General features: G+C 35.5%; 1 long non-coding RNA gene across 1 annotated transcript; it reads left to right on the top strand.

The window, feature by feature from the left end:
* Positions 1-216: 216 nt before the first annotated feature.
* On the top strand, positions 217-19,953 carry LOC125920847 (uncharacterized). The gene is made up of 3 exons (XR_007457231.1): positions 217-383; positions 13,258-13,359; positions 18,783-19,953. It is a non-coding gene; the product is annotated as an uncharacterized LOC125920847 (long non-coding RNA).
* The last annotated feature ends 1,032 nt before the right edge of the window (positions 19,954-20,985 follow it).

Below are 20,985 nucleotides of genomic sequence, written 5' to 3' on the forward strand. Positions count from 1 at the left end.
GTGTCTGGGTGGCTCAGGCAGTTAAGCATCTGACTTCAGCTCGGGTCATGACCTCATGGTTTGTGAGTCTGAGCCCTGCATTGGACTCTGTGCTGACAGCTCAGAGCCTGGAGCCTGCTTCAAGTTCTGTGTCTCCCTCTCTTTCTGCCCCTCCCCCACTCATGCGCACGTGCGCTCTCTCTGTCTCTCTCTCTCTCTCTCTCAAAAATAAGTAAACATAATTTTTTTTTTTAAAGAATCAAACACCTAGAAAATAAGACTGCAGAATTGGAGCAATGCAACAAGAGCAAATGACTGATGGTGGTTGAGGGAAGTCTTACTGGAGTCAAAAGTCTGAGAAAAATGAATGCATGCATTGGCCAAGAAGCAGTCAAGTATTAAAGGTAGGGTACATAATTAATCTTTTATGTTGGGATGTTTTATAGAAAGACTGCTTTTATGTTTGTTTATTTGTTTGTTTGTTTTTGAACAATATACCCTTCAGTTAGTTAGTAGGATTTAAAGTGCAAATAGCCCAAATAAAATAAAACTTTTCTGTAAGCATTCTATCTAAAGTTTTGAAGGTGGTAGAAATTTTTCTTTATACATTTAAATTGCAGTAGAAAAACCTTTTCTTTTCCTTAACATTCTTTTTTTCTTTTTCTTTTTTTCTTTTCTTTTCTTTTTTTTTTTTTTTTACCCTTGCTGATAGGAAAATATGTCAGGACTAAAACACATTCACATACACACTGAAAACCACTTAAGCAGGATGCACAATTTTTCCTCAACCCATGTGGCCTTGAAAATGAGTATGTGAAGGAAGAAACTGGTCTATATAAAAGTGTCTCTGATTCTTGGGTGGCTTATGGTTAGTGTTATTGTTTTTAAAAACCACTCTTGGCTTCTGTGGTACATTGACCTGTGTATGGAATCTCAAAGTAAATGTTTTCCACTCTGTGGGACACTGGGTCAAAGACGAAAGGTTTTGCTCCCTTTCCAGTAACAATTTTTTCCCCTCCTTATTCACATGATGATTTAACATACTTCTCTTTATTTGAGGCAATTCTTCTTTCTTAGAATAAGCATGCCATAATTTGGAAAGCCAACTTCTAAGGCCTGAATTTCATTGTAGAGCAGGGTGAGGCAATCCTCTATTTGATCTAATTTTAAGGCTGTAGAGGGCTTGCTTTCCACTACAAGGAGCTGTTGTTCCCGGCATTAGCTTTGAACATTTTGGATAGACCAGGCTTGTGTAGAATGTTGTGACTACCGTGGTCTCTGATTTAAGCTGTGATGAGCTTATACACAGATTATTATATCTAGAAAGGCCATGAAGGGATGGACGGTGGATGCGTACATTTTTATAGGGGAAAAAGCAAGGCTAAATGAAGAGTTTGGTGCATTATCCAGTTGGATGATAAAAAAATAGGGAGACAATATTTCCTGGAGGCAGCGGGGTGCATGCCCTGTGAGAGTGAGGAAAGACAGATGTGAAAGACGAGGTGTCCCCAAACAGACTGCGCACATGACCACTTTGTCTGTGCTGTTCTCTGACTAGATCGAGACTCTGTCTGGGGCGCATACAGCGAGGCTGTGTCTGACCTGTCAAGACATCTGGCCTATGAGAGAGCTACTTCAGGGATTCCGAGGGTTCAGATGTGGCATAGGGCTACATCACGCAAGGTTGGAGTAGCCTAAATAGTTCAAGACCTTCATATTCCCACGAAAGGAAATCTAGAACACCCTTTAGAATTTCAGGAGGACTGGATCTTAGAAGTGTGAACCCTTTAGGTACAGCCTGGACTATGGTACACTAAGATAGATATCAGACTTTTGTCTTCCTGATGGAGTATGGTAGAGCTAGGGGATAGTCCTGAACTTATGGTTGCATATGCCCTTTGCCTTGCATGGCCGGCTTTCCCCCTTTCCAAACACTTGTCACATGTGCCTCCATGAAGGTCCCCCACCTCTCCTTACCTCTGCCCTCATTTCTTGCTCTACCTCCTTCTATTTCTGAGCAAAGTAACTGGAGGGAAAAATCTCTTCCTCCACCAGTCTTAGGTTCTCCAGTGGGGTCCTTGTAAATTAGACTGGCCAAAGGAAGGGGCGCCTGGGTGGCTCAGTCAGTTGTGCGTCCGACTTCAGCTCAGGTCATGATCTTGAGGTTCCTGGGTTTAAGCCCTGCATCAGGCTCTGTGCTGACAGCTCAGAGCCTGGAGCCTCCTTCAGATTCTGTGTCTCCCTCTTGCTCTGCCCCTCCCCTGCTCATCTCTCTCTCTTTCTCTGTCTCTGTCTCTGTCTCTCTCTCTTTCAAAAATAAATAAACATTAAAAAAGTTTAGACTGGCCAAAGACAGATTAACAAGAGAAAAATAAACACAAGTTTGTTAACATGTGTATGTTCATACACTTGGGAGTACCTAGCGATGAGTAACTCAAAGGGGTGGTTTGAGTTAGTCCTATTGATTTAGTCCTATATATCATTTTAGGCTAAAAGAAAAGGGGTTTGGGGCTTCTGGCATAGGGAGACAAGTTTTGAGAACATATCCAGGGAAAGTATAGTAAACAAGGATTTTTAAAACAAGGTTCGGTATGTAGATTTAAGTCAGTGCTTTCTTCGTTGATACGAGTTATTAAAAGTCTACCTCCTGAAATAGAAATCAAAACCACAATGAGATACCACCTCACACCTGTCAGAATGGCTAAAATTAATAACTCAGGAAACAACAGATGTTGGTGAGGATGAAGAGAAAGGGGAGCATTTTTGCACTGCTGGTAGGAATGCAAACTGGTGCAGCCACTCTGGAAAACAGTAGGAAGGTTTCTCAAAAAATTGAAAATAGAGCTGCCCTACCACCCAGCAATTGCACTACTAGGTTTTTACCCAAAGGATACAAAATTGATGATTCCAAGGGGCACATGCACCCCAATGTTTATAGCAGCACTATCAACAATAGTCAAATTATGGATAGAGCCCAAATGTCCATCGACTGACAAATGGATAAAGAAGATGTGGTAGAGATACATAATGGAATATTATTCAGTGATCAAAAAGAATGAAATCTTGCCATTTGCAACAGCGTGGATGGAACTAAACTGCATTAGGTCAGTCAGAGAAAGACAAATATTATATGATTTCACTCATATGAGGAATTTAAGAAACACAACAGATGAACACAGGGCAAGGGAAGGAAAAATAAGATAAAAACAGAGAGGGAGACAAACCATAATGACTCTTAAAGACAGAAAAGAAATTGAGGATTGCTGGTGGGGTGTTGGGTGGGAAGATGGGCTAAATGGGTGATGGACATCAAGGAGGGCACTTGTTAGGATAAACACTGGGTGTTAACGTGTAAGTGAAGAATCACTGAATTCTACTCCTGAAGCCATTATTACACTATATGCTAACTAACTTGGATTTAAATAATAATTTTAAAAAATGATATGAACCTAATTAAATAGCATGAAAAAAAGTCTATCTCTTTCAGGTGCTGGAGAGAGACACCTTTACAAAAGGAAATCTCCTTTACCTAGGGAGAACGTGTGCCCTATTTTTAGAGCTTTTCCAGCCTCTGCTGGTTCTCAATGCCCTTTCGCTTAAAATAACCCATATGCCGAAGAGGCATATTATCGTGTGGTGTATTCTGGTACCCCCCACATTAGCTTGAGCTTTCTGCCTGTGGGAATTAGGATTAAGTAATATTCATGGGTTAGCCAAGACTACCTTGATCTTTCACTCTGAAGGCTTTTTGGTGTCCCTGACTAGGACCCAGATTTTCCTTTCTTATCAGGTAGCACTCTGATTTACCCAGGCTTTCATGCTACTTATGTATGAGACTTCCTATAGCTCATCCGTATTTCCACTCCATTAGGAATTTCTACTGCCTCTACCTCTTGAATACATTCTTTCCTCTGTCTTCACAATGGCCATGAGATCAGGACATCGACATCTTTTACCTACATTGTAGAATACTCTGTATGTCTGCCAACTTCCACTCTTACTTTTCCACAATTTATTTCTCACCTAGTCAAGAATGGCCTTCCTAAAAATGATTGAGGTTCATATCATTCCTTAGATTAAAGGTTTTTAATGTCTTCCTGTTGAGTTGAACACTAAATCAGCTTTTTAAAAATGTTTTTATTTTTGAGAGAGAGAAAGAGATAGAGGGAGAGAGAGAACAAGTGGAGGAAGAGCAAAAAGAGAGAGGGAGATAGAGGATCTGAAGCGAGCTCTGTGCTGACAGCCAAGAGCCCGATGTGGGGCTCAATTCACAAACCATGAGATCATGACCTGAGTCGAAGTTGGACGCTTAACTGACTGAGCCACCCAGGTGCCCCTAAAATAAAATCAGCTTTAAAACAAAACAAAACAATACAATACAATACAATACAATACAATACAATACAATACAATAAAACAAAACCAGCTTCTTACCCAGTTCTACAAGGCCTGGTGTAACCTGGCCCAGCCTCTGTTTCCAGAACTTCGTTTTAACATTCTCTCTCATGCTCACTATTCACTATGCTCCAGGTATAGCCATCTTCTTTCAGCTCCTTGGTCACATGAGGCTCTTCTGCATCTTGGGACATGTGCCAGAAATGACCTTTTCAATATTTCTTCCATGCCCAGATCTTTTTACTTATCAAGCTTTTGACTTTAGTGCTATCCCAGCTCTCAGGGTTTTTGTTTGTTTGTTTATGGTAGTTGTCACAACATGCAATTAACTTCTTCTTCTGTTTATATATTTGTTCTGTCCCCTGTACCTGTATGCTCTTTTTGAGATGATAGTCTTGCCATTCTTTTTCACTAGTCTGTATTAAGATTGTAGGACAGTTCCTGACACAGAGTAGCTTCTCAACAAATATTTGATATGCAAACAGCCAAGGGCAAGTCCTGTTCCTAATACTTCCGATAAGGCCTATATCACTGCTGACTAAGGGTTGTTCCTCAAAACATGCCTCTGGTTTTAGGGACTATCCCACCTTACATTAAATTTGCTTCTGAATGAATTGGGGTTAGGCCTTTCAGAAAGTAATAGGTTTTTAGCCATTTCTGTCTAGATAAACTGTGAAACTAAATTTTTGCCCTGAACCTAAGAAATTATCATTGTCAGAAAACTTAGGTTTCAAAATGGACTAGTCAGTTAAGCCAAAACTATGAATACAGATTTTATAGCATTTCCCCCAAGCAAATCATGCACGCCATAAACCTTCTGAGATTTTACTTAAAAAATTGCTTTTCTAGCCATGCACATCTTTCTGTTTCCCACCTCCTCACATCTCTTATCTATCTCGGAGAGCTAATTGCAAAAAGTTCACAGATGTAATTGCATTGAAACATCAGAATAAGCTATTCTTTTGAAGTAAAACTGAATAGCTATAGTTATTAGTTCCAATATATCTGACCCAATGGCATTCAATAGCATATATGTCATCACTATAGTGTATAAAAGGCTTGACTCCAATTCAGGAATTTAAACTTTGCTCACTGTACATTTACTTTCCAGTAATGTTAATTAGCTAATTTGTGAGACACAAATAAGCTATAATTAGCATGGTGCTTTGATATTTTATTTCTAACAACAAGAAGATGATTACCTTCAAAAATAATAAAAGATTTAAATCTAAGTAAGGATCTAAATTACAGTCGTTGAGTTGTGAAGAAAAGTGAATTCAGTTAATCCCCATTTGCATGTGCCAATTAGTTAAGTATTAATCAATTTCCTATATAAATGGAAATGAGGATACGGGGATTCTTTGGTAAGATAATGTTTCTCATTAACACAAACACAACCTCCTGACATTTCATAAAAAAAAAATCTTTCCATTTTTCTTCTTCAAAATATCTATTGATTTTTCTATAGTTATGGAATTTGTTCATACCAACACATTTATAAGAATTTTTTCAGAATTTCTCTTAGAATTTAATAATAAAGAATAGCTATTGAGCAGAATTCAGAGTATACATTAGTTATATTAATTATAGTAGATGCACAACGTTACATTAGTTTTAGGTGTACAGCATAGTGATTTGACAAGGTCTATACATTATGCTCTGCTCACCACAAATGTAGCTACCATCTGTCACCAAAGAACTTTATTATAATGCTATTGACTATATTCCCTAGCTGCATTTTTTTTTTTTTATCTTCGTGACTTATTCATTCCATAACTGGCAGCCTCTATCTCCCACTCTCCTTCACACATTTTGCCCATCCCCCTTACCCCACTCCCCTCTGGCCACCATCAGTTTGTTCTCTATATTTATGGGTCTTTTTCTGCTTTTTGTTTGTTTGTTTATTATTACTATTTATTTTTTTAGATTCTGTGTATAAATAAAATCATACGGTTTTTGTCTTTCTCTAACTTATTTTACTTAACAAACATAATACTTTCTAGGTCCATCTATAGTGTTGCAAATGAGAAGATCTCATTCTTTTTTATAGCTAGTAATATTCCATTGCATCTATATCTCTCTATATATCTATATCACATATTCTTTATCCATTTCCCTATTTTTTAAATGTTTTATTTATTTTTTGAGAGAGTGCACACGGAGGAGGGGCAGAGAGAGGGGGACAGAGGTCTGAAGCGGGCTCTGTGCTGACAGCAGCAAGCCTGATGTGGAGCTTAAACTCAGGAACTGAGAGATCATGACCTGATCTGAAATCAGACACCCAACCAACAGAGCCAGGCAGGTGTCCATATCCATTTTCCTATTGATGAACACTTGGGTTGTTTCTATATCTTGGCTATTGTAAACACTGCTACAATAAACATGTTTTCTTTAGGGGTGCAAAGAAAACATAACACTGGTTTGGAAAGATTAATTATTTTTTTATTAAAAAAATTTCAAATCTCAGAACTCACTTTTATATCTGAAGATGGAGGAAAACAAAGAAAGAAGCTGAAAATTTTCAGATAAGCTATGCTCCAGTGAATTTATCTATTTTCTCTCCCTTCCTCCCTCCCTCCCCATTTTCCCCCCTCCCCAGTTAAGAAATATGCCCAAGTATATATGTTTAACATATTTACATTTAAAACAAATAAGAGATGGGGGACTGGCTGGCTCAGCTGGAAGAGCATGCAATCCTTGATCTTGGGGCTGTGAGTTCACGCCCTATGTTGGGATGTAGAGATTACTTTAAATAAATAAATAAACTTTTAAAAAATTAAAAAAGTAAAACAAATATTAGAGTTTCAAAAATCACTCAAAATTCTTGGTACTGAAAAAGGTATTTGGTATTTGGAAAATCAAAGGGGCAAATTTTAATGTAACTACTAAATAAATGAATGATTTTTAAAAAGTGCTTTTACAGGACTTTTGTAGCTTAATGGTGCAAAATTTAGGGCTGACACAGACATATATTCACAGACACAAGGCTATGTCAACATTTTCTGCCTTTCAGAGTTAGTCTTCTGGCTTATATTTGCTCCATGGCAACCTGTCACTTTACCATCATATTGATATACTCTTAAAATTCAATTAAAAATTATTATTGTGGGAAGCTAGGAATTAAGATTAAACCAGGATGGGTCTTTAAAATGTGGTTTATGTGGGAGATACGATAGTAAGAAGAGTAGACTAGTGGTCTGTTTTCCCATCCCACTACAAATTTTAGTTTTAGGTGCTTCTAAGTATCTGATAGCTTCTAGGTTCCCAAATTATACTTAAAAAAATTTTTTTTAATGTTTATTTATTTTTGAGAGAGAGAGAGGGAGAGAGAGAGAAGGAGAGAGAGAGAGAATGCAAGCAGAGAAGGGGCAGAGAGAGAGGGAGACACAGAATCCAAAGCAGACTCCAGCCTCTGCACAGAGCCCGATGTGGGGCTTGAACTCACAGACCTCGAGATCATGACCTAAGCTGACGTTGGATGCTTAACTCATTGAGCGACACAGGTGCTCCCCAAATTATACTTTTTTGGTTAACCATCAGATTTTTTTTCTTTATCATTTATAAAAGATAATATTAATCAGTTTGATTATTTAGAAATTTTTTAACCAAATAACAAGCTTACAAAGATAATGGTGTAGAATAGAGGAATATGTCTGATTATCCTAAAATGTTTTCCTTTATAAAAAAATATTACTTAATAAAAAAATAAAAATTATCCATAAATTCTAAAACTGAAAACTAAATAAAATAGTAAGAGAATAGCCTCATCTATTCACTATTATTCTTAAAATCCTAATCCCTAGAGGTAACTACAGTTAATATTGTTTTGGTGCCTATTTAAAATTTTTTTCTTCACACACATACATATATACAAGTATACATACAGTTTAAAAAAATGGAGTCATATCAGAAAATAAGGTACCATAATTTATTCAACTATTCCCTTATTGATATATAAATCAGAGGCTTTTGTTTGTTTTTTGTTTTTCCCATCACAATGCTTCAGTGAGAATCCTAAGACAGATGCTTCTGTGCTGGTTGTTGCTTTTTTGTTTTTGTTTGCTTATTTGTTTATATCACTTCCAAAATTGTTGGAGTTCTTTCAGTTCCATAAAGAGTTTGTGATAGGGACCACTTTCTCATCATCCCTGATTCTCGTTCTTAATTTCTGTCAATCTTATGATAATGTGATTTTTTAATTTCCTTAAATACTAATAAGGTAGAACAACTCTGAAATGTTTGCATGTGCTCCATTTGCATTTCCTCTTCCTTGAATTCCCTATTTCTTAAGGTGTCAAACATATACAAGCCTAAAAAAAGCAACCAATTTGTAGTCACTATGAACCCCCTCCCCAATTTAGAATGTTTGAGTCCAGACAGTTTCTCTAGTTGTATCATAAAATAATCAAATTCTGTTAACACTGCTTTTATCTTCTTGTTCTGCTGACTAGTAGTATGACCCATGAATCTACATAAGAAGGTATTTGAGAAAATCTTGCATCTGAGTTGATGACAACATATAATATGCTGTGGTACTGGTGGTTAAATACCTCTCTTAGGGTTCATCCAGCTGATACCTTGAGTTAACAGTTCATTGAAAGACCAGAAGCTAGGACTATTTAATGTTTGCACAAGAAAGCAGTCACTCAAATCTTAACTTACCCTTGGAAATGTTCTTATTTGGATTGTAGTTATCTAGATGGGGACCAGTATATATGCATGTACGTGTGTATATTGATGCATGTGTATATATCTCTATTTATAGGTAGATTTTTTTCCCCCAAAATGTGTGGTAATTTCAGGAGAGAATCTGTTTAAGCACGTTGACAGATTTCAAGGTCAATATGCAAAAGTAAATTTTATTTTTATAGACTGGCAACAATTAGAAAATGAAGTATAAATACACCATTTTCAAAACACCAAAACAAAAAAAAAAAATTTCTGGGACTAAATCTAACAAGAAATGGGCAAGACCTTTACATAGAAAACTATAAATATTATTGAGAGAAATTAAAGAATACCTACATAAATATACAAAATGGAGATATAGTCATGAATTGAAAAACTTTATACAACAAAAATTTCAACTCTTAAGCTGATGTATATGTTCAACACAATTTTAATTTAAAAATAGCTAGAAGTTTGTGTGCATATGTGTACGTGTGTGTGTAAATTGACATACTAATTCTAAAAGTTTCATGGAAAATTCAAAGTGCCAAGAATTACCAAAGCAATCTTGAATTATAAAGAATAAACCTGGGAGATTTGTACTCACTGCCAGAATTATATTGTATGTCATATAGTATATGTTATACATTACAGAGCTTCAGTAATTTCGGAAGTCTGACATTGCACAAAGACAAATACATAAATGATGCAGAGAACAGAGTCCATAACAAACATTTACCCACATGGTCACTTGATTTGATGAAGTTTATTCCAGTGATATGAGAAAAGGTGTTCTTTTAAATAAATAGTGCTAGGTTAATTGAATATATATATGAAAAATTGAACATGATTCTTAAGTCACATCACACGCAAAAAATATTTTTTGACTTTAAATATGAAAGGTAAGCCAATAAGCTTTCTGGAAAAAAAAAACCACAACACATAAAATAACACTCAAAAAAAGTTTATTTATTTATTTTGAGAGAGAGAGAGAGAGGGAAAGAGAGAGAGAGAGAGAGAGAGCTAGGGAGGGGTGGAGAGAGAGGGTGGAAAGAATCTCAAGCAGGCTCCTCACAGCACAGAGCCAGACACAGAGCTGCATCTTAGGAACCATGAGGTCATGATCTGAACCAAAGTCAAGAGTCAGCCACTTAATCGGCTGAAACACCCAGGCACCCCTAAAATAGCACTTTCTTGACTTCAAGGTAGATAAATATTTCTTAGACAAAACATAAAAAATGCTAACCATAAAATAAATGACAATAAATTGGACTACATTAAAATAAATAACTTCTGTTTATCCAAATACATGAATTAGAGATTAAAAAGGCAAGCCTTGGGCACAAAATGAGAGAAAATTTTGTGGTGTGTGTGTGTGTGTGTAGAAAAATGTGCAAAAGACTTGAACAGGACCTTCACAAAACAGACCATCCAAATGGCCAATAAACATTAAAAAAAGATACATTAATACAGGGATTCATAAATTTCTGCTGTAAAAGGCCAGATAGTAAATATTATAGGCTGTGGTAACAGAAAAATGTGCCCTCAAAAGGTAGCCATATAAAATTTCTGAAACTTGTGAATATTACCTCACTCAAAAAATAATGTTTTTCAGATATAATTAAGGATCTTAAAATGAGATCACTCTGCATTCTCCAGGTGATCTAAATACAGTAAGTATTATAAGAGAAACATAGTAGAGAATGCACATACAAAGGAGAAGGACACAGAGATTGAAATGTGTACCCACAAGCCAAGGAAGTTAAGGAATGCCAAAAATTCTCCCCTAGAGCCTCCAGAGGGAGTACAGCTCTGTCAACATTTTGATTTCAGACTTCTGGCTTCCAGAACTATGGCAGAATAAATTTATGCTCTTTCAAGTGATTCAGTTTGTGGTAGTTTGTCATGGCAGCCACGAAATGGGCCATATGATCTCTGTCATAACTATTTAACTCTGTGTTTGCAGCAGTCAGCCATAGATAATAGTAAACTAATGTCTATTCTTATGTTCTAATAAAGTTTTATTCATAAAAGTTTGGAGAGCCTGTGGAGAAAGGGAATTCTCATATACTACTGGTGGGAGTATAAAATGGAATGAGAATTTTGAAAATTTATTTGGCATTGTCTATAATCCAAAAATTCTGCTCCTAGATTTAAGTAGAAATTTATAAATATATGCACCAAAACACACATACAAAAATGTTTGTAGTAGCACTATATGTAATAGCTGTAAACTGGAACAAAATTTAGCAATCAGTAAATTGTGTGTGGTATGTGTATTGCAGAATCAATCAATAAATTGTGGTGTGTGTATAGACATACAGACACGCATGCATACACATTCATGTAATACTATAAGGCAATGAAAATGAATTAATCCTGCTGCCATGGATGATTCTCGCAAAAATATTGGGAAAAAAAAACAGTACAAAATAGTAAAAAATAGCACATACTGCATAATTGCATTTAACACATTAAAAGCAGTCAAAATATTGATGGTGATAGGAGTCATGGTAGAAATTACTTTTGGAAGGCAGTGACTGGGGCGGGGACACGGAGGGATGTCTGGAGCTCTGTTCTTTGGTAGTCATGGTGGTTACCCCATTGTTGCCGCTTTGTAAAAATTTGTTGAACTGTATGAGTTGTATTCCTTTCTGTATTTATGGTATACTTCAGCCAAACATCTGTATACTTTTGGAGTCTGCATGGCATGAGTTTTAATGTAAAAGTAGGATCAATAGTACTGTATCATGTGACAAAAATCTTCAGTAAAGTTTTGAAATAGTGACACTTTCTGAATAACATTTCTCCAAGAATCTGCAAAACCTTTATTGATAGTATTTTTGAAAATCAGTATTTTAAAAAAGAATCATTCTGATTTGGGGATAACTTACACTTCTTAGTTAATATTGTTGACTTTAAGTGATTAAAAAAAAATTCCAGTAGTTGATGTTTTTTCTCAAAGAAGAATAATGATGAAAAACTGAAAATCTTGAACATTTAAAAAAAATTTCTTTTAACGTTTATTTATAGACGTTAAAGAGAGACAGATCATGAGCATAGGAGGGGCAGAGAGAGGAGGAGACACAGAATCTGAAGGAGGCTCCAGGCTCTGAGCTGTTAGCACAGAGCCCGACACGGGGCTCGAACTCACAAACCCAGTGAGATCATGACCTGAGCCGAAGTCAGACAGTCAACCGACTGAGCCACCCAGGCGCCCCAAACATTTATTTATTTATTTATTTATTTATTTATTTATTTAGCTCACAGGGATTTTTAATTATGAAAAAATATATTTTCAAATTGTAAAATGCTAGGCAGAATTCATTACATAATAGCTCTTTGGGGATATCAAATGTTAGTAAGGAAATACAAATTGTTGGCAAAGGCTATCTAGTCTTCTAAGCCCCATAGTTGCAAAGTGGCTAGGATTGTAACATGAAATTAACTTGCATAGCTTTCTTTATATCATATGCACATAGTCAATTCACTGCTCTAGTCATTTAGTTGAAACCTTCCTGAGGTATTGATATTTAGACTTTCTAAAGTCTTTCATTGCCATAAGCCACTTTGTTTAATTTCTTCATCTCAGAAATGGGAATTCTACCACCTTCCTGACATCACAGTGACATGATGATTAATTAGTTAATGTTTGTAAAGTGCTTTGAGGATGTAAAGTGCTAAATAAGTGTTAAGCCCTGTTAAGTATCACAATCAATCAGTATAATGTTTTATTGTACAGAATCTCATGTGTTAGTTCAAATACTAATTTAGTTAATGTGAGAGTTCTTATGAAATTAGAACTATATCAAAAAATTGGCAGAAATTTTATAAATTATAAAGATACAGCAGGGATCAGGGAATTTTATTGCTGTATTTATTTAGTGTTTTAATTTGTATCCATTATTAATTTTCATTTTTAATCAAAAAGAATTAAAATTTTTCATCTCAACTTTCCATTTTAATTTTATATATTAAAAATACTCATAAAATAATCTATGCTGGAGTCTTCTTAGCCATCCTCAATTCTGAATACAATATTTCATTTCCAAAAGTATTATTGATCTCTTTTTAAGAATATCTGAGAACTGGAGTTTTAATGAATTTATCCTTATTTCTTCATAAAATCAAATAAGTGGCTTTGCATTTAAAAAGATGGCAATAATTTTGTAATATGGCTTTGAAGTAATATAAGACAACTTTTTTATCTAATAGGGATAGTCTAAGACTGGCTGAAAGAGGCTTGATATAGTCCAGATATATTGACTCCGTCCAGATATATTGACCCAAGCTCAGATATACAGAATAATTAAAGAGGTAAGAAACGTAATTTTTTTCTTCAATTTCCTTAAATCCCAGAGGACATTCATGTTCTTTGTGAAGGAATGAGGAGTTAAACTAAGTGTATTTATCCACATTGAATATAGAAATAAGCAAATGATCAGTTGAAAATAATTTCTTGTTATTCAAAATAGTTAATGAACTATTCTTTAAAAATACCTGAAATAGATAATATAAGTACCTGAAAATCTATTGCACTCTTTGTTGAAGTATATAATTTCACTCTTTTGGGTGGAGGTTTAAGGCACGCAGTGAACAAAATGAAAGCGCAAACCCAGAGTTTGTGTATCTTAGACAGCTTTCTCTTGCCTTTGTAGACCTAAGGAAATTCTTTTTCTGTGTTGACGTCAGTACTTGCGTGAGAATAATCTGAGAACAGCAAAAGGTTTAATTAGGTAGCTGACTTTGCAAAAACAAACCACACTTTAAAAAACATACAGATCCCAGAATCTTGACTCCTTCTGGGAAATTATTATTTTTGTGTGGGGGGTCATTTTATGGATGAGAACACTGAGCTTAAACACATTCCCTGGATTTGCATGCGCCCTCAGCCTGATCACCTCTCCACTGTCTTTGTGGGTGAGGGAATGGGTACAGGTTTTGGAATTAGGCAGAGTAGGCCTGGGACCAACATGTGGCTTTGTCACTTTCCATGCGTGTGACTTTGAGCACATCACTTCTCTGAGTATCAGTTTCGGTTCCTTATAAAATGGAGAAATGATGCTGCTTTTCAGGGTTGCTATAAGATTACAGATAATGCATCATAGGTACCCAGTGAGGACGCTGACCTATAGTCAGGAGCTCAGCAATTGTGGGTCAAATAATATAATTGGCTTATAGTCCATTAGAAAATCTCGGTTATTACGATAATTATATTAATGTAGCATCTTACACACAGCAACTCTCTACAGTTATTTACTGAATTTCACCACAACTGATAGGTTGTGTTTTATTTCTGTTTTACATATGAGAAAGCTAAGGCTTAGAGAGAGTAATGGATACGTGTAACACAATCAAGACTCCTAGAAATTAAGCAATCAACCCAGGAAAGGCCACACAGCTTGTGCCCAGGGAGCTGGACCTCTGTCAAGTTGGCCCATCTGCCCTTCTGTACCTTATGCTATAGCTGTCTACCTAGATGACTCATTAATTTTACCCTGTAGCAATGATTCTAAATATAAGCAGGAGAAATGCCTCTAGAGAGAAGAGAATGGGAAAATGAGGGCAGAAAAAAGAGAAAGGAATAGATAAGAGTAGAAAAATTCAAAATGCAGTATGTAGGGTTCTTGAATAACCAATGCCATTGATATATTCTTTACATTAATTATAGGATTTGAAAAACTCTGGTATTTTGTTACTCTGGTGTAAAGTTAATTCCATTAGAATTTGAACTTTTCTTTCAGTTTTAGTGTACTATCAGTTAGATGAGGTCAGTTTACATAATATCCTTTCTTTGCCACCAATTTTACTGACTAAAATAAATTCAGTGTAGTATCTGTTACTGACATGGCTCCCATTTGTCACTGGTAAATGCATATTATGTCCCCCAGCGTGACAGTGACTTTATCCACGGTTCCTTGGGGAACTAGAGTATATCACTTACAGTGCTTGGTGAGCTCATAAAGCTATTTATAATGTGTAACACAACCATTAATAGTTTGAATATTTATAACCATACTTAATAGCTATATATCACTGGTACAACAACAAAAAATACATATGGGAAGAAAATGGTTTCTTTCTTAAAGGCAAAACTAATATCTTTGCCTTCAAATGCACTTGGGAAGAAAACTAGATTTGTGCATAAAACTGGAAATGGCCCCTCAGGAGAAAGAAATGTGTCCTAGGATTTTTGTAGTATATCCATATAGCAGTGTTACTTACCTAAATGCTGCATTTTCTGTTTGCTTGTTTTACTTTTCTTACCATCCTGTGTCCAGTTAGTTCAGGTTGGCTTAATATACCTAATAGACATCCCAGAGTTAACCCATACAGAACTGAAAACTTGACCCCCACAGTCTCAGCTCCGCTTCAGATTCCCAGGTCCATTTGAAATCATCCTTTCCTGGTTGATGACATGGTTCCATTCCTTCTGTTTCTTGGACCTCAGACTTTTGAGTCATCCTTCACTCTTGTCTTCCCACCTCTCTCTGCCTGGATCATCTAGTGCAAAATGTGTTCATCAACATAAAATGTGTCATAGTTTCAGGAGTTTCACAGATGCGCTGAAGCTTAGACACTTCATGGACATTAGGTGTAGAAGCCCAATATAATGCCTCTTCCAGGTTTATAATCACATTATGCTTTATAATGATAGCTTTTATTGTAAAATGATACAAAATAAAATACGATTCATTTTCCAACAAATAGATGATACTTTAATAGTTGTTTCTTTCAATGAATAGAAAAATAATATCTTAATTTGGACTTCTTATTTTCCCTTCAAGTATTGGTAATAAGAAAGTCTTACATGGAAAATGTGTCATGAAGGAGCTTAAGGATCAGAAAAAGGACTTCAGGTCTACCTTACCAGATTCGAGAGAACTTAGTAGATATTGATAACATGACCAAAACCAGGGTTTCTGTGCCTCATTGAGCTTTAAACATTAACTTAAAATTGCAGTATTAAAAGAATGCCACCTATCATGTATACAAGCAAGAGAGATAGAAACTTGGATTTTTTTTTTTTTTTTTTTTGTCTTGAAGACTCACGGGGAATCTTATTCTTTGGCAAGTTAACCAATAGTGATCAAGTGAATTTTCATTATACAATTAGAAATTGCAGTGTTATCATACAATTTGTTGAACGTGAAAAATCCCTGCGTGAGAATAAGAAGTTCTTGACCTTGAAATTATAACAAGGTGGGGTGCCTGGGTGGCTCAGTCGGTTGAGTGTCCGACTTCAGCTCGGGTCATGATCTCGCAGTTTGTGGGTTCGAGCCCCGCGTCAGGCTCTGTGCTGACAGCTCAGAGCCTGGAGCCTGCTTTAGATTCTGTGTCTCCCTCTCTCTCTCTCTCTCTCACTGCCCCTCCCCTGCTCATGCTCTGTCTCTCAAAAATGAATAAACATTAAAAAAAATTTTTTTAAAAAGAATTATAACAAGGTCTAACCATTGCTCTATGAGTCTGCTTATCATTTTAAATTTTAAACAATAATGAAGAGTGTGGCTTTTACTTGGAGATATATATATATATATATATATATATATATATATATATATCTTTTCTATTCCTTTTATAATATTCTATTTCTAACAAACTTCTGTTTTTATTTGAAGCCTTTAAGCTTCAATCACTTATAAGTGAAAAAAAAATTCCACTTTTAAATTAATGATCCTAAATTTAAAGCAAAAATTGAAACATTTCAACTGAAATATTGGCTGTTAACCCTCTAAGACAACAGGGGTAAAATTTACTTGCTATGAACAGAACAAACTGAATTTAGATTCTTCTAGGTGTACTTATGCATTTTTATGACAAAGTCTGGAAGTTCTAAAGACATTCTAGTAATAATTAACATAGTTTTGTAATATAATGTACTTGGAATTCTAATTTGGAAGAGTGAATGGTTTAAGAAATTAATCGATTTTTAAAAAGTCCTATTGAGTTTGGAATTTGTAAGAAGATAAACAACATTTATATGTTCACAAAATCATTTTGAAACATAAGCAGCAAAGATTCAATAAATTCAAATTCAGAATTTGAATTTATAAAATAAATACAATAAGCTCATTGTATTGTTCAAAATGAAAGAAATGTTTCTACATACTTAAAATAACATTAGTGTAGGTGGCCACTATAGAATCATAAACTTCTGGAGATAGAAGGAACTTTAGAATTTATTTCATGTTAAGTTAGGTGCAATAAACAAATGTTTAAGAGTTCTCAATATTGACATAAAAAATTCAAAAATACTTTTCATTATACCTGTGCTAGGCACCATGTAGTAAAAAAGAAATACATGACACCATTTTGTTATAATCACAACAAAGAACATGATACATAAATACTTTGCTACTGCTCTCTTCTCCCTCACCACTGGCAGTCATTACTAACTGAAAACTGCATACATCTATTAAAACCTGAGAGAGGCCTCAAAATACTTTACAACACATTCATTAAATAGTCACTTCCTATTTATCTTAGTTGGCTAATAGGTGAAAATTACTTACCATTTTATCCCTATAGTACAACTGCCTCCAGATAGCTTATGATCTTGTCTGGCTAAGAGTTACGTCTTCTTGTTGTTGTTGGAAAGATTTATCAATGTATTTATTGTATAACTTTTTCTTTGGGATTGCCCAGTATATTGGTGCCAGATATTCCAGCTTTCTCCTTAAATTGGCCTATGTCTTTTGAATAAATCCAAGAATTTATCTTTTACCTTTGAAGGTGGTATATCTAATAATTTTCAGGAAGCCTAAAAATTATCAACAATCCTGAAATTCTGAGTATACTTTACCTACTTCTAGAAATAACACCAATTAACTTTATTTAAAGATATTAAAAGATGAGGGCGTGTTTAGATATATCTTTAGTATCCAGTGTAGCAGCCGGTCCATTATTAATAAAGATATATATATATATATATATATATATATATATATATATATATATTTTCCTTATTATTACTGTTGTAATTTAAACAAGAGTCCTCTAGAAGATCAATATGCTATTAAAAAAACAATCCAAGAATAAATAGCATGCGTATCTTCATTTTAATATTATTTGCTTTCCTTAACTTGAAGCATAAAAGCCTTTCAGTAGCTGATGTTAAATTCTTAAAATAGACTACATTATGTATCTTGAACCATATTATCTATTTCCATATGTCATAAAATGACTAAGTTTCTACCAGAATACCAGGAAATATACAAAAGGAGTCAGTAAGTGGTATCATTTTCCTGATGCCTTTGAGAGAGATGCTAAATTTGATTCTGATTTTTTAGTGTAACATGATAAAATAGAAGGAAAAATATATTTTACTTGTTAAAATAATCATAATTTAGGGTAGACTATGTTAAATTTTCTCAGATTTCAAATACCATATAAACATGTGAAAAGGCAGATGTTCCATTTCCACTAATATCTACTCATTCATTGAACAAATGTTTTGAGTATCTTCTTGATGCTAGTTGTTCTGTGTGATAGCAATGAAAACCAAACCACACCAAATCTCTGTTGGTAAGCAGCCTCTAAATGGCCCCCAATGATCTCAGTCTCTTGGTATTCACAGTCTTGTATAACTCCCTCCTTGAGTGTTTGCTAGATTTAATGATTCATTTGTAGTGAACAAAATATGGCAAAAGTAATGGGATGTCATTCCCAGGATTAGGTTACAAAAGGCTATGATCTCTGTCTTGCTCAAACTTTCGTGTTCTCTGTGTCTTTCTCTCCAGGACCTCATCTAGGAAAAACAGTCTTCCAGATTGTGAGTTACACTATGGAGAGACCCATGTGACAAAGAACTGATAATTCTGTCTGATAGCCAGTGAGGACCTGGGGTATGACAGCAGCCATCTGAGTGAAGCTGGAAGTGCATTGTTGAGACTTCCCAAAAAGACTGAGCTTGGAAATAGATTCTTCTCCAGTTGAGCCTCGAGTTGACTGCAGTCCCTGCCAATACCTTGGTTGTAGCCTTGTAGGATACCTTGAATCAAAGGTATCCAGCTAAGCTGTGCCCAGATTTCTGACCTACAGAAATGGTAAGATAATAAATATTTTGTTTTGTGTTGCTAAGCTTTAGGGGTAAATAGATAAACAGCAATGGATAACTAATGCATCTTCCTTCATTGTTTACATTCAAATGTATATATCTGACCTAAGGAGAAAACATTTTAAGGTATGGTGGATATAAGAACTAATGTGAACACTATGGGAGTCCTCGAAAAATTAAACACAGAATCACCGCAGGACTCAACAATTCCACTTTTGGGTATATCCTCAAAAGAATTGAAAACAGGGACTCAAACAGATATTTGTCACTCATAGAAGCATATTCACAATAGTCAAAAGGTAGAAATAACCCATATGCCCATTGACAGATGAATGGATAAAAAAATGTGGTGTATACACACACACACACACACACACACACACACACACACACAAAGGAATATTATTCAGCCTTAAAAAGGAAGAAAATTCTGACGTATGCTACAACATTGATAAAACTGGAAGATATTGGACTAAGTGAAATAATCACACAAATACTGTATGACTCCATTTACATGTTGTACCTAGAGTAGTCAAATTCATAGAGACATAAAGTATAATGATGGCTGTCAGGGGCTGGGAAGAAGGGGAATGGGGAATTACTGTTTCATAGTTATGGAGTTTTAGTTGGGGAAGATGCTAAGAATTCTAGAAATGGGTGATAGTGATGATTGCATGACAATGTGAATGTACTTAATGTCACTGAACTGTACACTTAAAATAATTAAAATGATAAATTTTATGTTATGTACATTTACCACAGTAGAAAAATAAAATAAAATAAGAACAAACAGAAAACAATGGACAAAGAAAGAACTATGTAAAGGAAAACCCTCCCTTCACTCCTATACTTTTCTTAAGCTCAGACAATTGAGGGTGATTGAGTAAATGGGGTGTGTTTTAAGTCCTTAAGGTGTGATGTGAATGCTTTTGGTGGTGATGGAAGACATTGGCCATGCTCCTCCACCTCCAGAGAATTGAGAAGCCTGGGAGTTGCTTAAATGCACATGGAAATGATAAAACCACATGCAGTAGAAAAAGACAGCGAAGACACAGAAAGGAAAAGATGACAGTCCAAGACAGTGTAGACTTTACGGAGATCATATGAGAGAAGGTAAGAGAGAGCTATAGAGTGTGTTGTCTAGAATATACATGCCAGGGCCTTGATTGGTCACTGATGCGTGGGGGGGTGTGGAAGCCCAGAGATATTCAAACTTTTAAAATTCTCTTTGACCACACTCTCAGAGAAGCATATGTGCATGGGGTTTTCAGGGCTAGGCTGTCACGGCACTTCATGTAAAGCTGTATCTTTTCTATCACATAGTCAGTAAAGAGTAGGTAGAATGAGAGGTGGGTATTTGGGGCTAGACTGAGAGAATTTATTCAGTCAGAGAACATGTAGATACATATATATCTGAGTACAATATAAGGCCTTTGGCTTTACACCTACAGTTAAGATTTAAAGGACAGAGTTAACCAAAGGGTATCAAGCTCCCAGATAGAGGCTCCCTGCTGTGTCCTTCTACTGCATGGAAAACCAGATTATGAGTCTGCTCATCAGATTCTATACTATGCAAGCTCAGGGATAGTATAGTTTTCTCTAAGTCTAGAGATGAAAGTCTCCAAGTCCTGGGTCCACTTTCCTAGACTCTAGGTTTTTTGGTTTCTTCAATATCAGAATACAGCCAGAAGGTTGTATTATGGCTTATTTCTCATGTCTTTGGTGCCAAGGGTTTTGTTTCTCTGTTGAATTCAGAGCAGTGCAATGACAGTGTAAGAAGAGTCTTCTAACAGAGTGCCCAGTGACAGCCCAGTGGGGGCTCAGGGACTTTTGAAAATAGTTTGCCAGTGTTCTGGGAGGTAACTGAGAAGACAAAAAAATGGGAG

The sequence above is a fragment of the Panthera uncia genome, chromosome C2 (assembly GCF_023721935.1).
Source record: "Panthera uncia isolate 11264 chromosome C2, Puncia_PCG_1.0, whole genome shotgun sequence".
Lineage (NCBI taxonomy): Eukaryota > Metazoa > Chordata > Mammalia > Carnivora > Felidae > Panthera > Panthera uncia.